Source organism: Balaenoptera acutorostrata, chromosome 9, assembly GCF_949987535.1.
Source record: "Balaenoptera acutorostrata chromosome 9, mBalAcu1.1, whole genome shotgun sequence".
Lineage (NCBI taxonomy): Eukaryota > Metazoa > Chordata > Mammalia > Artiodactyla > Balaenopteridae > Balaenoptera > Balaenoptera acutorostrata.
This window is the reverse complement of record NC_080072.1, coordinates 11077522-11104848: the sequence shown is the minus strand read 5'-3', so window position 1 is coordinate 11104848 and position 27327 is coordinate 11077522. Positions and strand designations below refer to the sequence as shown.

Here is a 27327-nt window from a genome sequence, read left to right as displayed (position 1 = left end):
ACGACTACGAGAAAACAAGACAAAGGTTTGCAAGGATAAACCAATAAGGCACCAAGAATACTTATTTTCAGCCAATTTAGACAACTTCAAAGTGTGAGGTTAATAATAGAAATTAAAATGACTTCCTAAGTCTTATCAACTGATTTACTGAGAGGTCACATATTAGTTCCTTCTAAATCTTTACCCCCTAATCTGTGATGGGAGACGTTGCTTACAATTGAACCATGAAAGGGACAGCCCAAAAGCTGTACATGTGAAACTAAACTGGGCCTTAAATCCTCACTAAAATCACAGAGCTGGCTGTGAAGAAGCTGCTAAACCACCCCACAACCTTCCATTTTATAATTGTTTTCATGAGTGTGGATTGTTTGCCTAATAAAAATAAAAATCAGAAGAAAACAGCATATGAGATGGAAATAGGGGGCGACCATAAATAGATGGGCTTCTCTGCCCTGGGTAGCGGGAGGGGTGGCTGAGGTAAGACTTGAGGGAAGCAGGTGGGCTTCATCTTTGAGGGAAGGGAGGGGGAGAGCAGCGGTGAGAACAGAGGCTGAAAACAGAGGCAGCTCTGAGAGTTGGCCTGGACCTAGACCTCCAAATGCATTACCTGTATTGCCTCTCCTTGGCTTAGTATCCTTTGTCTTAACTGTCTTTTTTTTTTTTTTTTAAAGTAAATTGGTTGTTCTTTTTAGGTTTGGTATGTTGCCAAAATGAAAAATAGTTGTTTTAACAGGAAGAATTAAATCACTTCAACCACATCATCCCACAACTTTTAGATACATTCTGCATCATCTTTACACTCCTCCACAAAAAAAAAAAAAAGGAAGAGGAAAAACCCAAATTAGGCACAATGACCTAAGGCAGCAGAAAAATCTATGTACTTTCTGGGAAGACATGTTAACTGAGGGAAGAGGTCAAGGTGATCAGAAAAGTTCCTCATTTGAAAAACAAGAGAGGAACTGGCCCTCAGGCAGGGGATCTATTTCAAGGTTCTAAGAAGCTTCTGAACAAGTAGAGGAATTAGATGTGCAAAAAGTTCTGTAGCTCTGTGTACAAGGTTTTGTCGAATATACTGAAATTTTGATTCAGAGGATGAGTGTGTAAGAGCAGTGCATTTTTATAAACGTGAATAGCTTCTGAAAGTCCATGAAAACTATAACACCAGGCTTCTTTCCACCAGCAAAGTGCTTAAATACACTATGGAAACTATACACTTGTTTACTTAATATCCATAATGTAAAAACTGACCTGGGCTTAAATCTGACTTTTCCAACTTTGGTATAAATGAAGCGCAAATCCCTACACTTGCTGTTTTTCTAGGGAGACATCCTCAAATTTTAATTGTTTTTGCCATTTTAGCTTCTTAAATTTAGTCCCCACTCAGTCCTGGTCACTGGTATTCTGCTGGCCAATGCACTGTCACCCCCTTCCCCAGTAATGGCCTCACACTCTTCTTGAATGAATGGTTAAATAGATTAGGAAAGCAAACAGAATTTTTAACAGTAAAGTATGTATGCGTGGTGTGTGTACGTGTGTATTCATCAATACATAGGCTTTCATATATAAATGAGGGAATGGTTCAACAGATTAGAAAAGCAAACAGAATTCTCTAACAGTAAAGTGTGTGCTCATCACTATATAGGCTTTCTCAGAAGAGGAGGAAGAGAAAAATATATTGAGGTGAGGGGTGGGGGGGAACAGCTTTCCTTTTGCTACACTGATCCATGTTTTAAAAGCTTATGCAAGGGTGTTAATGGGTCTCATTTGTTTTCAGAGGCCGCAGAGAGCAGTGTCTCGATGCTTTTGGAATATCTGGCTGTAATCTAGTCCAAAGTCCAGGGACACTTATTTTCCCCCATCGCTGCCAGTGTTTGTTCACAGGACTGCATGGTGCGCGCCCGCCGCCGCTTCCCGCCCGCCGCTCTTCTCCTCCCCTGCAGGGGGATCCGCGCTCCAGCGGACTCCTGGGGGCGGTGGCGGTTCTCCCGGGACGCGCCGGGCTCCGCTCCTCCCCCGCGCTCTAGCACCCTTTGGCCCACCTCCGGCGGGTATTGAACTGCGCGCGGCGGCGGCGGCGGCGCTGGCCGCAGTGGAGTCACGACCTCGGACTGACTGGCCTCTCCCACCCAGCCTGGGTCACCTGCTTCTAATGCCCGCCGGGAGGCTCCGCCCCGGCCCCGCCCCTTCGCGCTGGGGCTCGGTTGGTGGGCCGCCCCGCCACGCTCTCCGCGCGTTCCCGCCCACTGCCCCGCGGGCTCAGCCTCTCCCCAGGCGCCCTCCGGCCCCGCCTGGAGCTGGCAGCCGAGGAGCGTGGGCCAATCGCCGGCCGGGAAGCTATGGGGGGCGGGGCGAATGCTAATCACGCCTTCTTGAGACCCGGAGCGGGAAACCCTAGCTAGAAGTCCCTCCTGAGTTCTCTGCTGGCGTCCACTGGTGCGGGGCTCACTTTCCCGTAATGTTCTAGCTTATGAACCCTAGCTTCCAGGGCACCTACCAGGTCTCCTATCTGCAGCATCCTTAGAGTCCAGCGCTTGTTTAAAAGAACTGCTCAAAGAATCATTCTTAACCGTGGCACCTGTCTCCTCTCTGCGCTGCCCTCACCAGGTGAGCTCAAATTGAGAGAAGTACAAATGCTTACTGAGCCCCTACTGTGTGTCAGACGGCGCGTTAATCGTTCTCATCTTAATACAGGATGTCTCAGATCCTTACAACAATTCTTATAGGTGAAGAAACAGAGTTTAGAAGCATACCAAGGGAACCGAGCTAATGATAGTTCCCCCAAGAAAGCCACAACCTAGATAATCTTGTTCAGCGCGGTATTCCGACCGCCTAGCACAGAGTAGGCTCTCAAATGGCAAACCCGGGATTCGAACCGAGATAGTTGGGACGCGACAGCCACAGTTTTTACCACCTCCTCCCCCCTCCCCCCATATGCGACCGGTTATCTCCCAGGCTTTAACCTTTACTTTTGCATTTCGTAACAAAATCTTACTGTTGCGACAAGAAAGTGATTTTCTTTCTGTCTTTGGAAGACTCCAGACATGTTAGTCCTTTATCAGTTTATCGGGTTAAAAATCCAGGCAGTTCGAAGTCGCCCGCAGAGAAAAGCAACACTGGCTCCGGGCTCTGTGATGGGCAGGGGCCGCCCCCCCCCCACCCCGCCGGGGGCTACCCGCTGCTTAGCTGCGCACCCGCGCGCCGCCGGGGATCCGGGGCGCACGGAGCTGCGGGAGCCCGCGCGAAGACCTGCTGGGCGCCTCGACCACTGGGACGCACTGTGGCGCTCTCCAGATGGGTTATTATGCTGCAAGTTTTAAATGTCCTAAAAATGCCTCTTTTCTACATGTTCTAATTAGGTTGGAAGACTGAGGTGTTTAACATTCTTGAAATTCATTCACACGCTTACAAAGAGGGTTTGAATTGTTTCCCGCTCCCCCCACCCCTTCCTTCTACTGGAAGAAGGCGGGAAAAAGGCAGGAGGGCCTGAGTTCTTGAGGGACTCAGGACTGCACTTTAGGGCTGAGTCGTTCTTGTGTCCTGGATCCCACTTACACAGACTGGGAGACAAAATTGCAGAATAGCCCTCTTCCTCCTGCTTATCAACAAGACTTTGTGAGAAATAATGAGGAATACGTGTATTAATCCCAGCCTCAAAGTTAAAAGAAATAAATATAAATCTCTTCACAAACATTAAAACCGTTAATAAATATGTTTAAAATGTACTTTACCTCTTTCATTCCCTGGGATTCTACAGGTGCTTATTTTTTTTGGTTTTTTTGGAACTACTTGGCACTCAGTGTCGGCAAACATCCCAGGGTTGAAAGTAGTGGGAGTTGAAAAGCTATGGAATAGCAATCAAAAAGAAAGGGAAACCCTCAGTGGAAAGTATGCACAGATTGTGAACATGCCAAGAGAGGCTGCCTCATTCTGTGGCCTGTATGCAACATGTGTATTATTGGGGATGGACAAGTGTTGGCTAATAATAAAAATTATTTGAAGTTGGAGAATGTTAATCACTCATGCTGGAATTTAACCAGAATACATGTGTTATTTCACTTGGTTCTGACTCAAAGGATGTTATCTCCTAGTCTGTAAACCTCTCCCTTCTTAATCAACAGGGAGATGTTATTTTTGCTTGGAGATCTCTAATAATAGTAGTAATAATAGCGGGAAAACTTGGCCAAAAGAAACGTATTTTGCATTGTATAGCTTTTTGTATCATTTGAATTTTTGCTTTTCTGCATATAGTATTTCACTTTAAAGGCAGTTTAAAATATGCTGTTTAACATGTATTAGGCAGGGTGCTACATAATTCATTTCAGTTAGCGCATTTGATCCTCACAACAATCAGATGGAACTGGCATCATAATGGCTTCCTTGAAGTTACATATTTAGTCCATGGAAAGGACAGAAATCACAATTTTCTTCTGAGTCATAGTTATTGTTTAACAAACTGGAAAACACTGAATTATTTTTAAAGATGCAATTTTTAAGCAACTAGAACATTGCCAGGCATTCTTAGCTATTAATTCACTCATCTATCCTTCCATCTAGCCATCCATCCATCCATCCATCCATCCAAAAACACCAAATTTCTGACTTGAAGACACTACTGTTATATTAAACGTGTTGCTACAAAGTGGAATTCATGAGGTTCAACTTAAATTATTGTCCAAGGTGTACTTATTAATTGATGAAAATACGGAGGATCATGCCAAACATTCCATCTAGTAAGACTGTGACATTTTGAAAGTTTTGAAGTATTGGTTTTGGATTTTGTAATCAGAGAATAGTTATTGCATTTCTAATCTTACTATACTTGTATTGATTATACATATTGAGACACTTGAGAGTTCAATGCTATAGGAATGACTGGACAGGTAGCCTCTGTATACTCTTCAGTATCTTGATAATCAAGCCTGGAACAGTGTGCTGCCCATAGATGCCTTTGGTAAATATTTGTGAAATAAATGGATGAATAAATGGCAACTGAGATTAACTTTTTAAACTTTAGCAAGTGGCACTGAATCCTTGGATAAAGCTTACCTTATGAGCTATATATATCTCTGAGGTTGACCCTACCCTGTTAAATGCAGCATGAGTCCAAACCTTGGCTCTTCCTTTACTAGCTGCCACTTTGGACAAGTCACACAACAGCTCCAGGTCCTCTTTCCTCATCTGTAAAGTGGAGTTACCCCTCATAGAGTTGTAGTGAGGGGTAAATGAATTTATATGGTGAAGAGCTTAAAACCATGTCTAGCACCTCGTAACTCTATGTAAGTCTGTTATTAGTTTCTACTGGGTTCATGCTATTTTTCTGTTTTCTCACTCTATTTTCTTTTGTGTATCACTTTAATAATGGGAAAAAAGTTACATTTTTTAGATGTACAGGCATACCTCAGAGATATTGTGGGTTTGCTTCCAGACCACTGCAATAAAGGAAATATCACAATAAAGTGAGTCACATGGATTTTTTGGTTTTCCAGTAATGTCTATAAAACTTATGTTTACACTATTCTTCAGTCTATTAAGTGTGCAAGAGCATTCTGTCTTTAAAAAAAAGTACATATTTTAATTTAAAAATACTTTATTTCTGAAAAATGCTAACCATCATCTGACAACTCAGGGTTGTCACAAACCTTCAATTTGTGAAAAAGCAAAGTCTGCAAAGCGCAATCAAATGAGGTATGCCTGTACTTTATGTCTGAGCGCACTCCCAGCTGTCACCAGCTATCTCTAGCATTTAGATATTAGCTAGATTTTATGCCAAAGCAGGGATCATTTCACTTGCCCTGGATCAAAGTGCGTACACCTGACATCAGCAACCAGCCCACAAGTGTGCGAGTGTGCACAGGGCTGGCACAGGACAGACACCCACAAGCCAACTTGAAATCCCTCACAGGTATTTCCAGACTAGCTTTTTCCATGTCCTAGAGCATTTCTGATAACTCCTCTTCTCATCAGATCAGACACCTCTAGAGGAGAAACCCAGACACTAATCAGAGGATTAACATGATGAGTCATTTATCCAGGTTCATAATAAGAATGCCTTGTTCACATTATAAGTGGAATCATTCAACTGTAATCTTTAGTCCTCTCCCCTCCTCCACTGTGGTGGCGATTATAGAAAAGTAAGAGCTTCTTTCTTCTTTCCCAGAGGCGATGGAAGCGCTAATCTTTCCCACTCTCAGCAATGGCTCTCAGCTGCACATTACAATCACCTGGGGAGCCTTAAGATATACTGATGCTTGGGCCCTACTGAATCAGAATCTCTGGTTGACGGACCCAGACACTGTTTCTTGGTTTCGTTTTATTTGTTTATTTTTGTTGCCGTTTTGTTTTTAGCTCTCCAGGTGATCCTGATTTTCAGCTAGGATCGAGAGCCACTGACATAGATGGTTTTGTTATTTCCTCAGCACAGCCCCAAACTTGGGCCTAGCTGGATCTTCTGCAGAAAAGGGTTAATCACATCATGATGTAAAATGGAACACCTCGGGAGAAAGTATAGAGAAGTACGTTCTAGTCTAACTGCATGTGAGTCTGGGCTGAAGGAAAGTGTATGTATATGAAGTAAAAAATATGTAACAGAATTGTGGTACAGGGCTGGCACAGTCAACAACAATGGTGGCCGCAACAGTAACTGATGGGTATTGGGCATTTCCAATGTGCATGCACTGTGCTAAGCATTTTACATATATAATCTCTTTTACCCCCAAGAATCCTGTGAGGTTGATATTATCAACCCCATTTTATAGATTAAGAATCTGAGGTTCAGAAAGTAACTTGCTACACAACGGCACACACCTTCCAACTTGGGTTTTCCTCGCTCCAAAGACTATGCTGCCATTGATTGCAGGCCTCGTTGTAGGCCCAGCAGTAGAGGGTCCTGAAAACCACCAGATGGTAACTCTTGAGATAAGCAACTCCCCTTGTTCCTTATCATCCTTTTCCTGGGGACCAGGTCAAATTTTCAATTCTGGTGTGGCCTCTTGTGTGGGGGACTAAAGTACGGAAAAGCTGAGGGCTCTGGATTCATCTAGAATCCAGTATAAGTCTAGAGCCACTTGTTCTTTGGGCTTTGCAGACCAGGCATGAGGTGGGGCACCCTTTAGACTAGATTTCAGGACCTGTCTGGTATCTTGGCAGAGGGAGCTTCAGTTCGGTAAATATTGATGCTGCACATGCTGTGAGCCAAACACTGGTGCCAGGGGTGCAAAGATGAAGAGGCATGGGCTTACCAGGCAGGACGTGGTGGGAGCACAGAGGAAGCGCCTGGCCCAACCTGGTGGCTCAGGGAAGACCCAGGCTGTGCCTGGAAGGCTGAATATGAACTAGGTGATCTATGAGTCAGGGTTTAGTACAGGAAGAAACCACTCTAGGTGTTTCAAACAGAGAAATATTTAATACTGAGAATCAAACAGAGGCTTACAAAATTGATGAGCTGGAGGGGCAGAAGTCAGGGGGGTACCCCTGGGCTATTGAGTTCATGGGCCTACCACAGTAGCTATGTTCCAGAAGTTGGGATGGTGCTGCAGCAAGGGCTCTTCACACCCATGAAACTGGTGACTAGACACTGAAACAGGACATTGAGTCCAACAGCATTAAATGCCTCTTAACATTATTGCTCAAACCTTGCTGGCCAACAGCAACAGCAACAGAATGATGCCTTCTCCTTGCATCTGCCTCCAAATCTTACACAAGTGCACCTGATTGACTGAACTTATTTCAGATCAAGACCCTAGCTGCAAGGGAGTCTGAAAAAAGTAGTTTGGCAGTTCGCCATCTCTTCAAGCAAATTACTAGAAGGATAGAATGGACGCTGGAGAGGCAATCACTAGTATCCACTATAGGTAAGGAAGCTGAGAAGGACTTCCTAGACAGAGGAATCAGCACAAGTAATGGGCACAAGGCCATGAAAGAGCACGATTCAAGTGGTGAACAGCTGGGCATGGCTATGCTATCAGAAGCATCTGAATCAAGGTTTTTACCTGAAAGTGCACTCACGTCTAATCAACATATTTTTGATTAATTAGATTCGTATGTACACTGTATACATGACACTCTTTCCTATTGATACAGCGCTTGATTTATTCAACTGACTACTAGTGCAGAGGAGAAAGGAAAGGAGCAAAAAGCATGAAAAAGAATAAATAAAATTGTTAGGTAATAGTCATCCACAAAGAAAACAGAACATTAACCTTCCCCAAGCCTAATGTTGCAAACACTGTTGATTATGTGCTGAGGAGTCATCTCCCCTTTTTCCTTCCTAACAAAACCCCCGTTATTTGTTTTGTTCTGTTTTGTTGGGGAATCCACCCTTTTCTGCATAGCCCTGTGCTTCAGGAGAGGCAGGAGCTTCAGGTCAAGCCCCAAGGAGTAACACGTGATTAGTCTAACTGCTCGTGTTTCTCCCCTTCTTCTTATCAGCGTTTAGGTTACATACATGCATGGGACACAGTTCTAGCCAATAAGGCGTGGTGTGGGGTCCAGTGTGAGGTAAGTCTGTCAGGGGCTTACGGGAAAGATCTTACTCCAAAGGAGAAGTAGTCCTCTCCCCTGCTGGGTATTGTTTTGTCTGCCTGTGATGCCTACCACTGTGGGCACCATCTTGCAACCACAAAGGAGCTAAGTTGACCCAGTGAAGAAGGATGGCATTGAGGCTGCCTGAACTGTTGGCCTCCAGACTTGTTGTTATGTGATACGATACGCTGCTTATTTTTTAATACATTTGAGTCCCTGTTTTCTTTCACTTGCAACCAAGAACCTTGTAACTACTACATGCAGTCTGTACACTTAGGATGAGATCTGCCCACTTAAACTTGGCTAATGAAATCTCTGGAGGAGATTTAAGGAGAAAAATTTATTCCCTTTTTTTTCCACCAGAAAAATTGTTGTTTATCCTTCAAGAGCATTCAAGACCCACTCAAATGTCATTTCTGTCAAGCTGAGTGCTTTGTTATTGCCTGTACTCCCACAGCCCTCCCACTACTTCTCTATTACAGCACTTTACTCATATACTCTTTCAGCAAATATTTATTGAGTGCCTATTTTGGGCTTGGTAGTGTTTTAGGCACAGGGGTTACAGTAGGAAACTAAATGCATGGAGATTCCAATCTAGTAGAAGACAGACAATGAATGAAAAAATTTTAATGTGATGACTCTTATCAAAGGGAAAAAAAAGAATTCTTGTAAAAGAGGGGGAAATAACTACCTTGAAATTTATTTTATTGTACTGTGATTCTCTGTTCATATGTCAGTTTTTTCCACTAGATTGTGTGTTCTTGTAACCTCACATCACCCACCACTTCCCTGGGGGATTGCATTTTCCAAAGATGGCTGCGAAAACCTCTCCCATCCCACAGGTTTTTCTGCAATGTGACCTTGCCATTCCCCATAGGGGAGGGATGTAGGAGGTCCTAAGTCTCCTCCTCTTGAATCTCAGTGGGCTTGTGACGGTTTTGACCCATGGACTGTGTTGGAAGTGATGCTCTAAAACTTCCATGGATCGGTCATAAAAGGCCGTGTAGTTTCTACCTGGGTCTCTTGGGACACTTGTTTTTTGGAAGTGCTTTCTCTTGGGACACTCCCTCTTGACACCTACATATAGATGCTCCACTTGACAGTCCCAGCTGAGTGAGCCTTCAAGTCATCCCAGGTTAGGTGAAGAAGCTTCCAGATGATTCCAGCCCCCAACCTCAAGTCATTCCTAGTTGTTCAAGTCTTCCCAACTGAGGCCCCAGATGTCATGAATCAGAGACAAGCCATCCCTGCTGTGCCCTCTCCAAATTCCTGATCCACCGTATCCATGTGCATAATAAAATGCCTGTTGGTTCACACCACTACTTTGGAGTGGTTTGTTACACAGCAGCAATGACTGGAACCCCCCAGATCTGCCTTTCTGTGAAATTTTAATCCAGTAGACAACTTTTTTTCTTTTCACCTGACCCAGTTGGTGATCAACTTATGCACTGAAGCTTGAGAACTTTCATCCATCTTACTTTCATCCCATTGAGTGTCGCTGTTGATGATATGCATGTGAAATGTCTAATCTTTTAAAACACAAATCTTCACCATTGATCTTAATATCCTGCTGCAGTGAGTTCCCCAGTTCAATTGTGTGTAGTGGGGAAAAAGTGCCTCCTTTTATCCATTTTAAACATGCTTCCTTTTCATCTCATCTTGTCCTCTTGCTCTTCCCCAAGTAAAGTGATTTCCATTTTGTGGGTACCTAGACACAGAGAACTGAGTTGAGACAATAATCTTTCTTTGGTTACCCAGAAGGCCTCGGGCGTGCTGCGACGGGGAGCAGTGGATTTTAGCTGGTGACTTAAAGGTGGTGGAACACTGTATTCTAATTAGTCACAAGTTTAGTTCCAAGCTTTCAAAAAATAGTCTAGATTCTGCAAGACACAGTAGGTGTCCTCTTGTGGTGCTGGGAAGTAGAGCACAGTAGAGAGGGAAGAGCATTGGCCAGTACATAGGCAATCCGGATTCAAGTCTCATCTTGTGAGCCAGCTGTGTGCCCTTGGGCATAACACTTAGCCTCTCTGGACCTCATTCTCCTCAACTATAGAGTGAAGAGATTCAACCAGAGGGTTCTGGAGCACCCTTTTGCCTCTAACTTTGTATGAATTCTATGTATTTGCCAGTCATTTTGAAACATCTACTACATAAATCCACGGGAAGAAAAAGTTTGTATTCTAAACAGTTTGCCATTTTAGCTTCAAAGTGGAGTTGGAGAGAACCACCACTCCCCCCTAAAAAATTTTCTAGTTTTTAGAAAACTAATGTTATCATTTTCCAAAAACACAATCCAAATTAGGCTTCAATTACCAAAAATATATCCTGCTGTGACTGTTAAGTGACAGGTCTTGCAACCTGAGTCCTTTTAGTTTGGGGGTGCACCCCAGGGCTCCCATCAGCCTTGCTTTCATGAGCCTCTCAATTCTCACGGTGCCATTGCTCGATGTTTGCATGGGGACAACTCCATTCTAAGTGATGAGAGTGAATGGATGGGGTGAACTGCTGCTGCATATGGCCACTTTGGGGAGGAAAAAGAATATTGTCCCAGTGAGCAGTGCAGTAGGAACTATTCAAGTGAATCTCTAGAAATCTGTAATCTCTTCCCAATTCTTTCTCTCCCTACAGAAGAAAAAAGGCAGTTACCATGTGGGACTTGGGGAAAGCATTCAGTCTCACTCAACCTGGACTCATTTCACTAATTTTCTGGTCTGCTTAATATTTCTTCAACAGTTGTGATTCTTAGAACTTCGTGGGCTCTAACCCACTTCTTAAGCTCTGCATCCTGTTTTGTCTTACTGAATTTTCTCTTTCCAATCCCAGGTGGGTGGGGGAAATGCTTCTCATCTCTGATTTTAAAATTCATTACAGAATCTCCAGTATTGAAGTGCTACCATGCATTGAGAGGACAGATTGCTTTCACTGTTGGCTTAACAAACTCTATCAATAGCAACAAGTAGCATGACGAGGTTCTACTCAACAGAAACTTACTTGTAAGGTTAAGAAAACCCCTGCGGTCCTTAGACAAAACTTCAGGTAACAAGTAGGAGAATAACAGCAGTAAAAGTAATAAAAAATATATCTAGTGTTTAGAAGAGCTTTTTGAAAATATTCTAAAGAAGAACCCTCCCACACTTTCCTTAATAAGATATCTCATATGTGATCACACATATCCACTTCCTTATCATCAGTATCATATGCGAGGATGTTTTGACGTTTTTGTTAAGGCTTTCAAGGAAGGCTTGAAAACAACACAGCAGCATCTATAATGCATAATACTGTCAGTTGTATCAATGGGAAAACTGAAGATCATGTAGGATGAATCACTTGGTTATTATCTGCTTGTTTAAGTTATTTGGGTAAAACAAGTCAGAAGTGTCGCTTGTTTCTTAGAGCGGTGCTACCCCTGCGAGGCTGCCTTCATGTGCTCAGTGACTCCTTGATTGTAGCTAAAAGGGGGACCCAGGGTTCCACACACCACATTCTGTTCCCCCTTCTGTCATTCCTGCTCACACTCTAGTGGGGGGATGAGTTTGAAGGCTTGTTGTCTTCAAAACCCTTCTGTCTATGTGGGCTATGCTGCATCATTGCTTGTTGCCCAAAGGCGCTCTGCAAAGATAATTTACTGCCTAAGAAAGTGGTATATACAGAACTGGTCAAGCCATGGGTTGCACTTTTTACAAAATTAATAAACAATTTTTTAAAGCAGTTTTAGGTTTACAGAAAATTGAGCAGATAGGGCTTCCCTGGTGGTGCAGTGGTTAACAATCCTCCTGCCAATGCAGGGGACACGGGTTTGATCCCTGGTCTGGGAAGATCCCACATGCCACAGAGCAACTAAGCCCATGTGCCACAACTACTGAGCTTGCGCTCTAGAGCCCGTGAGCCACAACTACTGAGCCCGCATGCCACAACTACTGAAGCCTGTGCGCCTCGAGCCTGTGAGCCACAACAAGAGAAGCCACCACAATGAGAAGCCTGTGCACCATAACAAAGAGTGGCCCCGCTCACCACAACTAGAGAAAGCCCGCGTGCAGCAACGAAGACCCAACACAGCCAAAAATAAAGAAATAAAGAAATAAAGTAAAATAAAATTTAAAAAAAGAAAATTGAGCAGATAGTACAGAGAGTATCCATATATCCTCTCCTTTTCCCACTCACAGTTTCTCCTTAGTGCGGTTCTTAGTTCTCTCTTAGTTCTCTTGCCTTAGTGCAGTTACAATTTATTACAATTGATGAACCAATATTCACATAGCATTACTAACTAAAGTCCATAGTTTGCATTAGGATTCGCTCTTTGTGTTATACAGTTCCGTAGGTTTTGACAAATAATGTCATGTATCCATCAATACGGTATCCTACAGAATAGTTTCACTGCCTTAAATATCTCCTGTGTTTCACCTAATCATCACTTCCTCACCCCGCCTTGACCCTTGACCCCTGACTATCACATCTTTTTACTTTCTTTCCCAGAATGTCATATAGTTGGAGTCATTCAGTATGCAGCCTTTTCAGATTGGCTTCTTTTATTTAGCAATATGCACTTAAGGTTCCTTCGTGTCTTTTCATGGCTTGATAACTCATTTCTTTTTTTTTTTTAATATCCTCTTTTTTTTTAGAAGAAATTACAAATAACAAAACATTAGCAAAATGAGTAGAAAGTACAGCGACTTCTCATATACTCCCCCTGCCCTCACACATGCACAGCCTTCCCCATCATCAACATCCCACACCAGAGTGGTACATTTGTTACAATAAATGGACCTACATTGACACATCGTTATCACCAACGACCGTGGATTGTATTAGGGTCCGCTGTTGGTACTGTATTCTATGGGTTGTTTTTTTTTGTAATTAATTAATTAATTAATTTATGGCTGTGTTGGGTCTTCGTTTCTGTGCGAGGGCTTTCTCTAGTTGTGGCAAGCGGGAGCCACTCTTCATCGCGGTGCGCGGGCCTCTCACTATCGCTGCCTCTCTTGTTGCGGAGCACAGGCTCCAGACGCGCAGGCTCAGTAATTGTGGCTCACGGGCCCAGTTGCTCCGCGGCATGTGGGATCTTCCCAGACCAGGGCTCAAACCCGTGTCCCCTGCATTAGCAGGCAGATTCTCAACCACTGCGCCACCAGGGAAGCCCTGGGTTTCTTTTTTGCTTCTTCTGTTTTTTGTTTGTTTGTTTGTTTTTTTACAAAACAGCAGCAGGAAAGAAAAATGCAGGAGGCAGATGAGCCAGGCACCGGGGTTCAGATCAGAAGGGAGCAGGGAGACCAAGCTGTTACTGCAGGCTGGCCCCGGGACTCTGTCCCAGCATCCTGGGAGCACGGCAACAAGCCCTAGAAGGAGCAGAGAGTGGGTGAGGAGACGGCTGTCCCAGCTCGGTGGCGGCACCGCTCCTTGGGCGGTCACCCTGGCGGTCAGCCAGGTTGGGAGCACTTGAGGCTCCTGTGTTTGGAGGCCTGGTCTCCAAAGCACGGACCCACAGGGGCCAGGCAGAGGGAGGAGGTAGGAAGGGCCGGCACAGAAGGGCTGTGAGTTCTATCTGGGTCCCCCGGGACCACGGGGCCCAGGTGGGCAGGGGCAGTCAGGACGCTTCCCTGCCTGTCAGACAATCAGCTTCTTCAGGAAGGCCTCCAGCTGGTCCTCATCCTTGATGCCCACAAACTTGTCCACCACATCCCCATTCTTGATGGCCAGCACGGTGGGCACAGCTGATACCTCATACTCTATGGCGAGGTCTGTGTGGTCATCAATACCCGCCTTGGCCGTCACCACCTTTCCGTGCTGCTTGGCCACCACCTTCTCTGACCTTGGCCCCAGGATCTTGCAGCGACCACATCACTGTGCATGGAAATCCACAACCACTGGTGTCTCACTGCTGACAACTCAGTCTTGAAAGTCTGGTCCATCCTGGATGTTAAAGGTCATTGTACAGACTCTGGTGGTGTATATTGACTGGGCTTGGCTGGGTGTTACTGTCAGGTTATTAGGACTGCGCTGTGGGGTCTGCAGGGCCCTGGAGGCAAGGGGCGCCCACTGACTCTGAGAGGGCTTCCTGCAGATTATGGAGGCCAGGAACCTCCCCAGGAGAAGTCGCCAAGCCATCTCCCTGCAGCGAGAGCAGAGGGGTGCACAGCGCGACCCTCCCCACCGGTCAAGGGCACTTCTGTTCCCTATTCATTTCTTTACTCACTGCCTGCCATCCAGCTTGCACACATCCCCAGTCACCCAGTTGCCGCAGCCAATGGTATTTGTAGCTTTCCTGCCCCATGGACAACACTGGACAATTGCGAATGGAGCATCTACTGGCCAGGTACTGTGCTAGGTGCTCTGCTCCAGAAATGAGAAGCAGATGTGATCCCTACCCTCATGGGACTCACGTGATCAGTCATTCCTAATTAATACTCAGGTCCCTTGATTGCCACTGCTCCCTTTGGCAGGTTTACTTAAATGCCACTTAAATCTCCCTATTTTTGAAGACCTCTTCTTTCCTTCCCTTCCTTCTCTTCCTTCCTTCTTGCTTTCCTTCTTCCTCTCCTTCCTTCCTTCTTTCCTTCCTTCCTTTCTTCCTTTCCTTATTATACATGTCTTCTCAAGGCAACCACTTCTATACCTACAGCTTCAATTACTTTGTGTATACTCTAATGACAACACAATTTTAAATGTTGTTTTCATTTACCAGTTTTTTTTTTTTTGGTTTATTCCTAGGTATTTTATTCTTTTTGTTGCAATGGTAAATGGGAGTGTTTCCATAATTTCTCTTTCAGATTTTTCATCATTAGTGTATAGGAATGCAAGAGATTTCTGTGCATTCATTTTGTATCCTGCAACGTTACCATATTCATTAATTAGCTCTAGCAGTTTTCTGGTGGCAGTTTTAGGATTCTCTATGTATAGCATCATGTCTTCCGCAAACAGTGACAGTTTTACTTCTTCTTTTCCAATTTGGATTCCTTTTATTTCTTTTTCTTCTCTGATTGCCGTGGCTAGGACTTCCAGAACTATGTTGAATAATAGTGGTGAGAGTGGACATCCTTGTCTCATTCCTGATCTTAGAGGAAATGCTTTCAGTTTTTCACCATTGAGAATGATGTTTGCTGTGGGTTTGTCATATATGGCCTTTATTATGTTGAGGTAGGTTCCCTCTATGCCCACTTTCTGGAGAGTTTTTATCATAAATGGGTGTTGAATTTTGTCAAAAGCTTTTTCTGCATCTATTGAGATGATCATATGGTTTTTATTCTTCAATTTGTTAATATGGTGTATCACATTGATTGATTTGCGTATATTGAAGAATCCTTGCATCCTTGGGATAAATCCCACTTGATCGTGGTGTATGATCCTTTTAATGTGTTGTTGGATTCTGTTTGCTAGTATTTTGTTGAGGATTTTTGCATCTATATTCATCAGTGATATTGGTCTGTAATTTTCTTTTTTTGTAGTGTCTTTGTCTGGTTTTGGTATCAGGGTGATGGTGGCCTCATAGAACGAGTTTGGGAGTGTTCCTTCCTCTGCAATTTTTTGGAAGAGTTTGAGAAGGATAGGTGTTAGCTCTTCTCTAAATGTTTGATAGAATTCACCTGTGAAGCCATCTGATCCTGGACTTTTGTTTGTTGGAACATGTTTAATCACAGTTTCAATGTTATTACTTGTGATTGGTCTGTTCATATTTTCTGTTTCTTCCTGGTTCAGTCTTGGAAGGTTATACCTTTCTAAAAATTTGTCCATTTCTTCCAAGTTGTCCATTTTATTGGCATAAAGTTGCTTGTAGTAGTCTGTTAGGATGCTTTGTATTTCTGTGGTGTCTGTTGTAACTTCTCCTTTTTCATTTCTGATTTTATTTAATATTTATTTATTTATTTATTTTATTTATGGCTGTGTTGGGTCTTCGTTACTGTGCGAGGGCTTTCTCCAGCCGTGGCAAGTGGGGACCACTCTTCATCGCGGTGCGCGGGCCTCTCACCATCGTGGCCTCTCCCGTTGTGGAGCACAGGCTCCAGACGCGCAGGCTCAGCAATTGTGGCTCACGGGCGTAGTTGCTCCGCGGCATGTGGGATCTTCCCAGACCAGGGCTCGAACCCGTGTCCCCTGCATTGGCAGGCAGATTCTCAACCACTGCGCCACCAGGGAAGCCCTGATTTTATTGATTTGAGTCCTCTCCCTATTTTTCTTGATGAGTCTGGCTAATGGCTTATCAATTTTGTTTATCTTCTCAAAGAACCAGCTTTTAGTTTTATTGATCTTTGCTATTGTTTTCTTTGTTTCTATTTCATTTATTTCTGCCCTGATGTTTATGATTTCTTTCCTTCTGCTAACTTTGGGTTTTGTTTGTTCTTCTTTCTCTAGTTTCTTTAGGTGTAAGGTTAGATTGTTTACTTGAGATTTTTCTTGTTTCTTTAGGTAGGCTTGTATAGCTATAAACTTCCCTCTTAGAACTGCTTTCGCTGCATCCCATAGGCTTTGGGTCGTCGTGTTTTTATTGTCATTTGTCTCTAGGTATTTTTTTATTTCCTCTTTGATTTCTTCAGTGATCTCTTGGTTATTTAGTAACGTATTGTTTAGCCTCCATGTGTTTGTCTTTTTTACGTTTTTTTCCCTGTAATTCATTTCTAATCTCATAGCGTTGTGGTCAGAAAAGATGCTTGATATGATTTCAATTTTTTTAAATTTACTGAGGCTTGATTTGTGACCCAAATTGTGATCTATCCTGGAGAATGTTCCGTGCGCACTTGAGAAGAACGTGTAATCTGCTGTTTTTGGATGGAATGTCCTATAAATATCAATTAAATCTATCTGGTCTATTGTGTCATTTAAAGCTTCTGTTTCCTTATTTATTTTCATTTTGGATGATCTGTCCATTGGTGAAAGTGGGGTGTTAAAGTCCCCTACTATGATTGTGTTACTGTCAATTTCCCCTTTTATGGCTGTTATCATTTGCCTTATGTATTGAGGTGCTCCTATGTTGGGTGCATAAATATTTACAATTGTTACATGTTCTTCTTGGATTGATCTCTTGATCATTATGTAGTGTCCTTCTTTGTCTCTTGTAATAGTCTTTGTTTTAAAGTCTATTTTTTCTGATATGAGAATTGCTACTCCAGCCTTCTTTTGATTTCCATTTGTATGGAATATCTTTTTCTATCCCCTCACTTTCAGTCTGAATGTGTCCCTAGGTCTGAAGTGGGCCTCTTGTAGACAGCATATATATGGGTCTTGTTTTTGTATCCATTCAGCCAGTCTATGTCTTTTGGTTGGAGCATTTAATGCATTTACATTTAAGGTAATTATCGATATGTATGTTCCTATTACCATTTTCTTAATTGTTTTGGGTTTGTTATTGTAGGTCTTTCTGTTTCCTTGTGTTTCCTGCCTAGAGAAGTTCCTTTAGCATTTGTTGTAAAGCTGGTTTGGTGGTGCTGAATTCTCTTAGCTTTTGCTTGTCTGTAAAGGTTTTAATTTCTCCGTCAAATCCAAATGAGATCCTTGCTGGGTAGAGTAATCTGGGTTGGAGCGTTTTCCCTTTCATCAGTTTCAATATGTCCTGCCACTCCTTTCTGGCTTGCAGAGTTTCTGTTGAAAGATCAGCTGTTAACCTTATGTGGATTCCCTTGTATGTTATTTGTTGTTTTTCTCTTGCAGCTTTTAATATTTTTTCTTTGATTTAATTTTTGATAGTTTGATTAATATGTGTCTAAGCGTGTTTCTCCTTGGATTTATCCTGTATGGGACTCTCTGTGCTTCCTGGACTTGATTAACTATTTCCTTTCCCATATTAGGGAAGTTTTCAACTATAATCTCTTCAAATATTTTCTCAGTCCCTTTTACTCTTCTTTTTCTGGGACCCCTATAATTCGAATGTTGGTGCATTTAATGTCTCAGAGGTGTCTAAGACTGTCCTCAATTCTTTTCATTCTGTTTTCTTTATTCTGCTCTGTGGTAGTTATTTCCACTATTTTATCTTCCAGGGTACTTATCTGTTCTTCTGCTTCAGTTATTCTGCTAGTGATTCCTTCTGGAGAATTTTTAATTGCATTTATTGTGTTGTTCATCATTGTTTCTTTTCCCTTTAGTTTTTCTAGGTCCTTGTTAAACGTTTCTTGTATTTTCTCCATTCTATTTCCAAGGTTTTGGATCATGTTTACTATCATTACTCTGAATTCTTTTTCAGGTAGACTGCCTATCTCCTCTTCATTTGTGTTGTCTGGTTGGGTTTTACCTTGCTCCTTCATCTGCTGTGTGTTTCTCTGTCTTCTCATTTTGCTTAACTTACTGTGTTTGGGGTCTCCTTTTTGCAGGCTGCATGTTTGTAGTTCCTGTTCTTTTGGTGTCTGCCCCCAGTGGCTAAGGTTGGTTCAGTGGGTTGTGTACGCTTCCTGGTGGAGGGGACTAGTGCCTGTGTTCTGGTGGATGAGGCTGGATCTTGTCTTTCTGGTGGGCAGGACCACATCCGGTGGTGTTTTTTCGGGTGTCTGTGACTTTATTATGATTTTAGACAGCCTCTCTGCTAATGGGTGGGGTTGTGTTCCTGTCTTGCTAGTTGTTTGGCATAGGGTGTCCAGCACTGTAGCCTGCTGGTCATTGAGTGGAGTTGGGTCTTAGTGTTGAGATGGATATCTCTGAGAGACCGTTCACCCTTTGATATTACATGGACCTGGGAGGTCTCTGGTGGACCAATATCCTGAACTCGGCTCTCCCACCTTAGAGGCACAGGCCTGACACCCGGCCAGAACACCAAGACCCTGTCAGCCACACAGCTCAGAAGAAAAGGGAGAAAAAGAAAGAGAGAAAGAAAGAAAGAAAGAAAGAAAGAAAGAAAGAAAGAAAGAAAGAAAATAAAGTTATTAAAATAAAAATTTTTTTAAATTATTAAAAATAAAAAAATAATAAGTCATAAAAAAAAAAGAAAGAGAGCAACCAAACCAAAAAATAAATCCACCAATGATAACAAGTGCTAAAAAGTATACTAAAAAAAAAAAAGACAGACAGAACCCTAGGACAAATGGTAAAAGCAAAGCTATACAGACAAAATCACAATGAAGCATACACATACACATTCACAAAAAGAGAAAAACGAAAAAAGAAAATCTATGTATATATAAAAAAAGGAAGAGAGCAACCAAATCCATAAAGAAATCTACCAATGATAATAAACTCTAAATACTAAAGTAAGATAAACATAAAACCAGAAACCAATTAGATGCAGAAAGCAAACCCCAAGTCCACCACAGTCCACAGTTGCACCCGAAGTCCACCGCCTCAATTTTGGGATGATTCATTGTCTATTCAGGTATTCCAGAGATGCAGGGTACATCAGGTTGATTGTGGAGATTTAATCCGCTGCTCCTGAGGCTGCTGGGAGAAATTTCCCTTTGTCTTCTTTGTCCGCACAGCTCCTGGGCTTCAGCTTTGGATTTGGCCCTGCCTCTGCGTGTAGGTTGCCTGAGGGCATCTGTTCCCCCCCACACACAAGACAGGATGGGGTAAAGCAGCAGCTGATTAGGGGGCTCTGGCTCACTCAGGCTCGGGGGAGGGAGGGGTATGGAATGTGGGGCAAGCCTGCAGCGGCAGAAGCTGGCGTGACATTTCAACAGCCTGAGGCACGCCATGTGTTCTCCTGGGGAAGGTGTCCCTGATCACGGGACCCTGGAAGTGGCGCGCTGCACAGGCTCCCGGGAGGGGAGGTGTGGATAGTGACCTGTGCTTGCACACAGGCTTCTTGTTGGCTGCAGCAGCAGTCTTAGCGTTTCATGCCCGTCTCTGGTGTCCACGCTGATAGCCACGGCTCGTGCCCATCTCTGGAGCTTGTTTAGGCGGTGCTCTGAATCCCCTCTCCTCGTGCACCCTGAAACAATGGTCTCTTGCCTCTTAGGCAGGTCCACACTTTTTCCCGGACTCCCTCTCGGCTAGCTGTGTTGCACTAGCCTCCTTCAGGCTGTGTTCACACAGCCAACCCCAGTCCTCTCCCTGGGATCTGACCTCTGAAGCCTGAGCCTCAGCTCCCAGCCCCCACCCACCCCAGCAGGTGAGCAGACAAGCCTCTGAGGCTGGTGAGTGCTGGTTGGCACCGATCCGCTGTGCAGTAATCTCTCCGTTTTGCCCTCTGCACCCCTGTCGCTGAGCTCTCCTCCATAGCTCCGAAGCTTCCCCCCTGCCCATCCCCCGTCTCCGCCAGTGAAGGGGCTTCCTAGTGTGTGGAAACTTTTCCTCCTTCACAGCTCCCTCCCAGAGGTGCAGGTCACATTCCTATTCTTTTGTCTCTGTTTTTTTTTTTTGTTTTTCCTTTGCCCTACCCAGGTACGTGGGGGGTTTCTTGCCTTTTGGGAAGTCTAAGGTCTTCTGCCAGCGTTCAGTATGTGTTCTGTAGTTGTTCCACATGCAGATGTATTTCTGATGTATTTGTGGGGAGGAAGGTGATCTCCACGTCTTACTCCTCTGCCATCTTGAAGGTCTCTCTGGATGCTTTTATTTCTTTTTCTGCTTTATTGCCCTGGCTAGAACATCCAGCACAATGTTGAATTGAAGTTGCAAGAGCAGACATCCTTATCTTTTTCCTGTAGTTAGGGAGAAAGCATCTAGTCTTTCACCATTAAGTATGATGGATGTTGGCTGAGGACTTTTTTCAGATGGACTTTATCAGGTTGAGGACATTCTCCTCTCTTTCTAGTGTATTGCACATTTTTATAATGAGTGTTGAATTCAGTTAAATGCTTTTCTCTGCCTATTGAGATGATCTTGTGGTTTCTGTCCTTTATTCTACTGATATGGTGTATTGCATTGATTTATTTTTTTTAATCTTAAATAGACCTTACATTCCTGGGATAAATCCCACTTGATCATGGTGCATGACCCTTTTTAAATGTTGTTGGATTCAGTTTTCTAGTATTTTGTTAAAGACTTTTGCCTCTATATTTATAAGGGATATTGGTCTATAGTTGTCCTTTTTTGTGATGTCTTTGATTTTTGTGTCTGGTTAAAACTGACCTTACAGAATAAGCTGGGAAATATTCTTTCCTTCTTAAACTTTTTGGGAGATTTTGTGAAGTAATGGTATTAAATTTTCTATAAAGGTTTGGAAGAATTCACCAGTGAAGTCATCTGGGCTTGGGCTTGTCTTTGTGGGAAGTTATAAAATTACTTGTTATAGGTATATTCACATTTTCTATTTCTTCTTGAGTTAGTTTCAGTGGTTTGTGTCTTTCTAAGAGTTTGTCCCTTATTGTCAGCATGCGTGAATGAAGAAATATGCCAATACTAATTTTCAAAGAAGATCATCTTGGTAGTACCATGTTTGTAGGGTTGTTTATCAATATTCTAGAACCTTGAACTAACACAGAGAGGAGAAAATAGCCAAGAGGGTAAGCACATCACCATCAATGGCATCTGTCGTTTGTTGGGGTCGGGGGGGGGGGTTTTGTTCCAATAGTCTTGAGTGAAAGCAATTTACTTGGTAATTCTGAGGTGCTTGGGCCACCTGTCTTTTAGCTGTCCTATCTTTTGGACCATTTACTTCCAGAGAAATTCTAGAGGACTACAGCTTTAGGTCAGTAAAGGTATGTGGTGGTAGTGATGGTGGTGGTGTTAGTAAGATCTTATCTAACAAGGCTCAAGTGTACTCTTTCTGTGATGAAGTATCCAAAATAGCCAATCTCCTGCCTCAGGTGACAAAGAATGATAAATAGCTGTCAAGGGAAAATAGTCCATATCTGTTAGTGGAAAAAACTGACAAATTTATTACATAATCCATATTCTCAGAATGGGAGTCAAATCATGCATTGAAACATAACACAGAATTAATTTCTAAGGAATCAGTCAATGATTAACCAGGAAGTAAGAAGATATTAGGAATAGTGAGAGCCTTGGAAATCCACCCCTGCCTGCTGACATAAGGAATCAGCTGGCTCTGACAGGTGGAATTTGTGAAAAAGAATCTCTCTGACAGCCAATTTCTCATACATAGACAAGACTAAAAAAAGTCTTCTAAGATTTTAATGAGTAATTAAAGATAGTTGGTGCTAGAACAGATATTGGTCAAAGAGACCTTTCACTCATTAGTCCCTGTAGCTGCCTAAGAAGACAGAATTATAAAATCTATCATGACTCCTGCCCTATGACTTATTCTTATAGATGTACAAAAATAGAGATAAAAGGCAGATGGGTGGACAGGATGGCTAGTGGCAAAGTTTTGGCAGAACTTCACTAGACGTAAAAGAAAACAAGAACAAATCTGAAGAGATAATGAAAAAGTCCTGGAAGACCAGAGTCCTAGGACAAATAAACCCTGATCAGCGACAAGTGCTACACTCACCTCACCAGCATGGATGTGCAAACCCCAGACAGGGAGGCTCACTGGGATCCAGTGAAGTAGGCACTAGATGAGTCAAAGGACCAAGACCATAATGGTGAGGGGTCTGGCTAGACCTCTCTGGGGCCTCCATGACTGTCTGGCACCTTCAAAGACCACTAGGAAAATCTATGACAATTAAAAGCTTAATTTATTAAATTTGCTGAGCAGAGGAGAGTACAGATTCTCAGACTCAACAGGGGAAAGTAGGGAAGGGTATTAATAGGGTTTCATCAGCTGGAGTTAGTCATAAGGTGGTTTTAGGGGACAGTAACAGTAGTCTAGGAAGGAACTGGCTAGATTTGCAAACTAGAAGAGTTGCAGGGACAGTCAATGGTCTTATTTTTGGAAAACATGAATTAACATTAAATTGCCATTAAAATAGTTCTCTGTGGTCTTATCTTGAATAATAGTAAGGCTCTGAAAAACCTTATGTTAAAACTTTGAACTTAGATAATAGTCTTGCACACCATGCTTTGGTGCACTTTATCAATTTGCTGAGTTATTTTTCAAATCATGGTTTCTTTTCATTTCTCAATTCTCAGTAATCATAACTAAAACTATAAAAAATTCAAAGAATATGAAAATTACAAAAAGGAGAAAGTTGAAGCAACTGGATGGACAGCTAACTTCCCAAAAGCATCAATAAAAGCCAGAAGACAGCAGAACAATACCTTCAATATGCTGAATAAAATAACTGCCAACCAGTAATCTACTGTTACCCATTAAAATATCTTACAAGAATGAAGGTGGTATGAAGAATTTTCAGAGATACAAAAATTGAGTTTGCCTCCTGCAGACCCACATTAAAGGAATAATAAAGAATGAACTCCAAATAGAAGGAAAATGATAGCACAATGAGATGCAACAAGAAATAAAGAACAAAGGATGGGATAAATATGTGGACACTCACAAATGAATACTGCTTGTGTAATGCAGTAATAATAATATACACTAGGGTTAAAAATAAAGTATTTAAAATACCAGGCAACATTAACATACAACCAGAAATGGGAGCAAATGATGTTTTTGCTATTTGTGTTTGCTAAGGGCTTTAGTTTTACCTGAGAAGAGGGTAAAGGTTTGAGGAACTTTAGACTTTGGTATGCTTTAATGCTTAAGATATCATCAAAAGTAAGAAACTAAAGCTAATAGATATATTTACCCAACAATGACAGAATACACATTTTATAGCACATACCAATAAAAATGACTATATATTGGTAAATAAAACAACTACAGATTAATACTGAAGGTTGAAGTCATACAGTGTATGTTTTTTATGCAAAAAAAACCCAACAGAGCAATTAGAAGTAAAGAAGGAAAAGAGAGGAGAGGAGAGGGGAGGGAAGGGGAGGGGAGAGGAGGGAGGGGAGGGGGGAGAGGAGAGGAGGGGAGGGGAGGAGAGAGGCATGCAAATCAGAAAGGAAGAAATAAAACTACATGTTTGTAGATGACATGATATTATATATAGAAAACACTGAATACTCCACAAAAAAAAAATTGTTAAAACTAATAAACAAATTCAGTAAAGTTGTAGGATATAGAATCAATAAACAAAAGTCAGTTGCATTTCTATACACTAATAACAAACTATCAGAGAGAAAAATTAAGGAAACAATCCCGTTTAAAATTGCATCAAAAAAAGATAAAATGTACAGAAATAAATTTAACCAAGGAGGTGAAAGATTGGCACACTGAAAACTATGACACTGATTAAAGAAACTGAAGAAGACACGAAGAAATGGAAAGATAGCCCCTGCTCATGGATTAGAAGAAATAATATAATTAAAATGTCCATACTACCCAAAGGAATCAACAGAGTCAATGCAATCCCTACCAAAATTCCAATGGCATTTTTCACAAATATAGGAAAAAAATCCTGAAATTTGTATGGAAGGACAAAAGACCACAAATAGCCAAAGCAATCTTGAGAAAGAGAAAGCTGAAGGCATTACACTTCCTGATTTCAAACCATATTACAAAGCTATAGTCATCAAAACAGTACAGTATTGGCATAAAAACAGAGAGGTGGATCGGTGGAACAGAATAGAGAACCCAGAAATAAACCCATACGTATATGGTCAATTAATTTATGACAAAGGAGCCAAGAATATACAATGAGGAAAGGACAATCTCTCCAATAAATGGTGTTGGGAAAAACCAGACAGTCACATGCAAAAGAATAAAACTGGACCACTATCTTACACCATACACAAAAATAAACTCAAAATGGATTAAAGACTTGAATGAAAGACCTAAAACCATAAAACTCCTAGAGGAAAACATAGGTGGTAATCTCCTTGACATTGGTCTTGGTAATGATTTTTTGGATTTGACACCAAAAGCAAAGGCAACAAAAGCAAAAATAAACAAGTGGAACTAAATCAAACTAAAAAGCTTCTGCACAGAAAAGGAAACCATCAACAAGATAAAAAGTCAACCTATGGAATAGGAGAAAATATTTGCAAATAATATATCTGACACAGGTCTAATATAGAAAATATATTTGAAAAGCCAATAAACTCAATAGCAAAAAATAAATCCAATTAAAAAATGGGCAGAGGGTCTGAATAGATTTTTTTTTCCAGAGGACATACAAAAGGCCAATAGGTACATGAAAAGATGCTCAGCATCATGAATAATCAGGAAAATGCAAATCAAAACCACAATGAGATATCATCTCACACCTGGCAGAATGGCTATTTATCAAAAAGACAAGAAATAACAAGTGTTAGCCAGAATGTGAAGAGAAGGGAACCCCTGTGCACTGTTAGTAGGAAAGTAAATTAGTGCCAACACTATAGAAAACAGTATGGAGGTTGCTAAAAAAAAATTAAAAATAGAACTACCATATGATCTAGCAATTCCACTCTGGTATTTATCCAAAGTAAACTTAAACAGTAACTCAAAAAGTGTACCCCCATGTTCACTGCAGCATTATTTACAATAGCCAAGACATAGAAACAACCTAACTGTCCACTGATGGATGAATGGATAAAGAAAATATGATACACACACACACACACACACACACACACACACAGAGGAATATTATTCAGCCACGAAAAATAAAGAAATTCTACCATTTGCAACAACACGGATGGACCTTGAGAACATTATGCTGAGTAAGATATGTCAGATATTGAAAGACAAATACTGTATGATATCACTTATACATGGAATCCAAAGAAGTCAAATTTATAGAAACAGAGTAGAATGGTATTTACCATGGGCTGGTGGGTGGGGGATTTGGGGAGACATCGGTCAAAGGGTATAAACTTCCATTTACAAGATGAATAAGTTCTGGAGATCTAATGCACAGCATAGTGATTACTGTTAACACTACTGTATTACATACTTCAATGTTGTTAAGAGATTAGATTGTAAATGTTCTCATCACAAAAAAGAAATGATAATTATGTGATATGACAAGTGGTGGCTAACGAACACTAAGGTGTATTATATAAATGTATCAAATCAACATGTACACCTTCAACTTACACAATGTTATATGTCAATTATATCTCAATTTTTTAAAAAAAGTAAGTGAAAATGCAAGGCACAGAATGGGAGATAATCTCCTCAATACACATATCTGACAGAGGACCCATATCCAGAATATATTAAGCACTCCAGAAAATAAATAATAAAAGACCAAAAAATAAATGAGTAAGACCTGAAGAAGCAGTTCACAAAGAAAGACATACCAATAGCTAGTGAGCATGCAATTATGTGCTCAACATTATTAATTACCAAAGAAATGCAAATTAAAATCACAATTAAGATACCACTGCACACACACCAGAATGACTTTAATTAAAAGAACTGGCAAAACCAAGTGCTGGCAGGAATGTGAAGCAAATGAAATTCTTATCCATTTTTGGTGGGAGTGTAAAATGGTTCAACCACCTTGGAAAATTATTTGGTAGCTTTTAACAAAATTAAGCATAGACCTATTTTATGTCTCAGAAATACATACAAGAATGTTCTTGGGAAATCTATTCATAGCAATTAAAAACTTGAAACAATTCAAATGTCTATCAGCAACACAGTGGCTGAACAAACTGTGACTTTTCAAACAATAGGATACTGATGCATGCAGCAACACGGATGAAATTCAATCCATTATACTGAACAAGCAAATTCAGATACAAAAATTAACAGGCAAATTTAACAAATGGTGTTTGAAATCAGAATAGTGGTTCCCTCTAGAGGGGGTAGGGAGATTGACTAGGAAGGAGAACTTACGCTAGAGAACTTACTGAGGTGATGGAAATGTATGATATATCTGATCTAGAAAGCAAAAAAGGGTAAAAAATATATATATTTACATTAAAACTCTGGCATGGTAAAAGAATTGGTAAACTATTTTTAAAGCAGATAACAGCAAAGTTTTAATGTTTTTATATACAAAGAGAAAACAGAAGTGACAAAAAGTCAAGAACACAAAGAAAAAAATAGGCAAA

At 41.7% G+C, this 27327-nt stretch overlaps 1 protein-coding gene and 1 pseudogene across 1 annotated transcript in view; one reads left to right on the top strand and one right to left on the bottom strand.

The window, feature by feature from the left end:
• Positions 1-2403: 2403 nt before the first annotated feature.
• Positions 2404-27327, top strand: part of MS4A1 (membrane spanning 4-domains A1) — a 44625-nt gene continuing 19701 nt past the window's right edge. The window contains exon 1 of the mRNA XM_057553841.1: positions 2404-2604. The gene's annotated coding sequence lies outside the window, so the exon portion shown is untranslated. The remainder of the gene's footprint in view (positions 2605-27327) is intronic.
• On the bottom strand, positions 14122-14664 carry LOC130708820 (thioredoxin, mitochondrial-like; annotated as a pseudogene).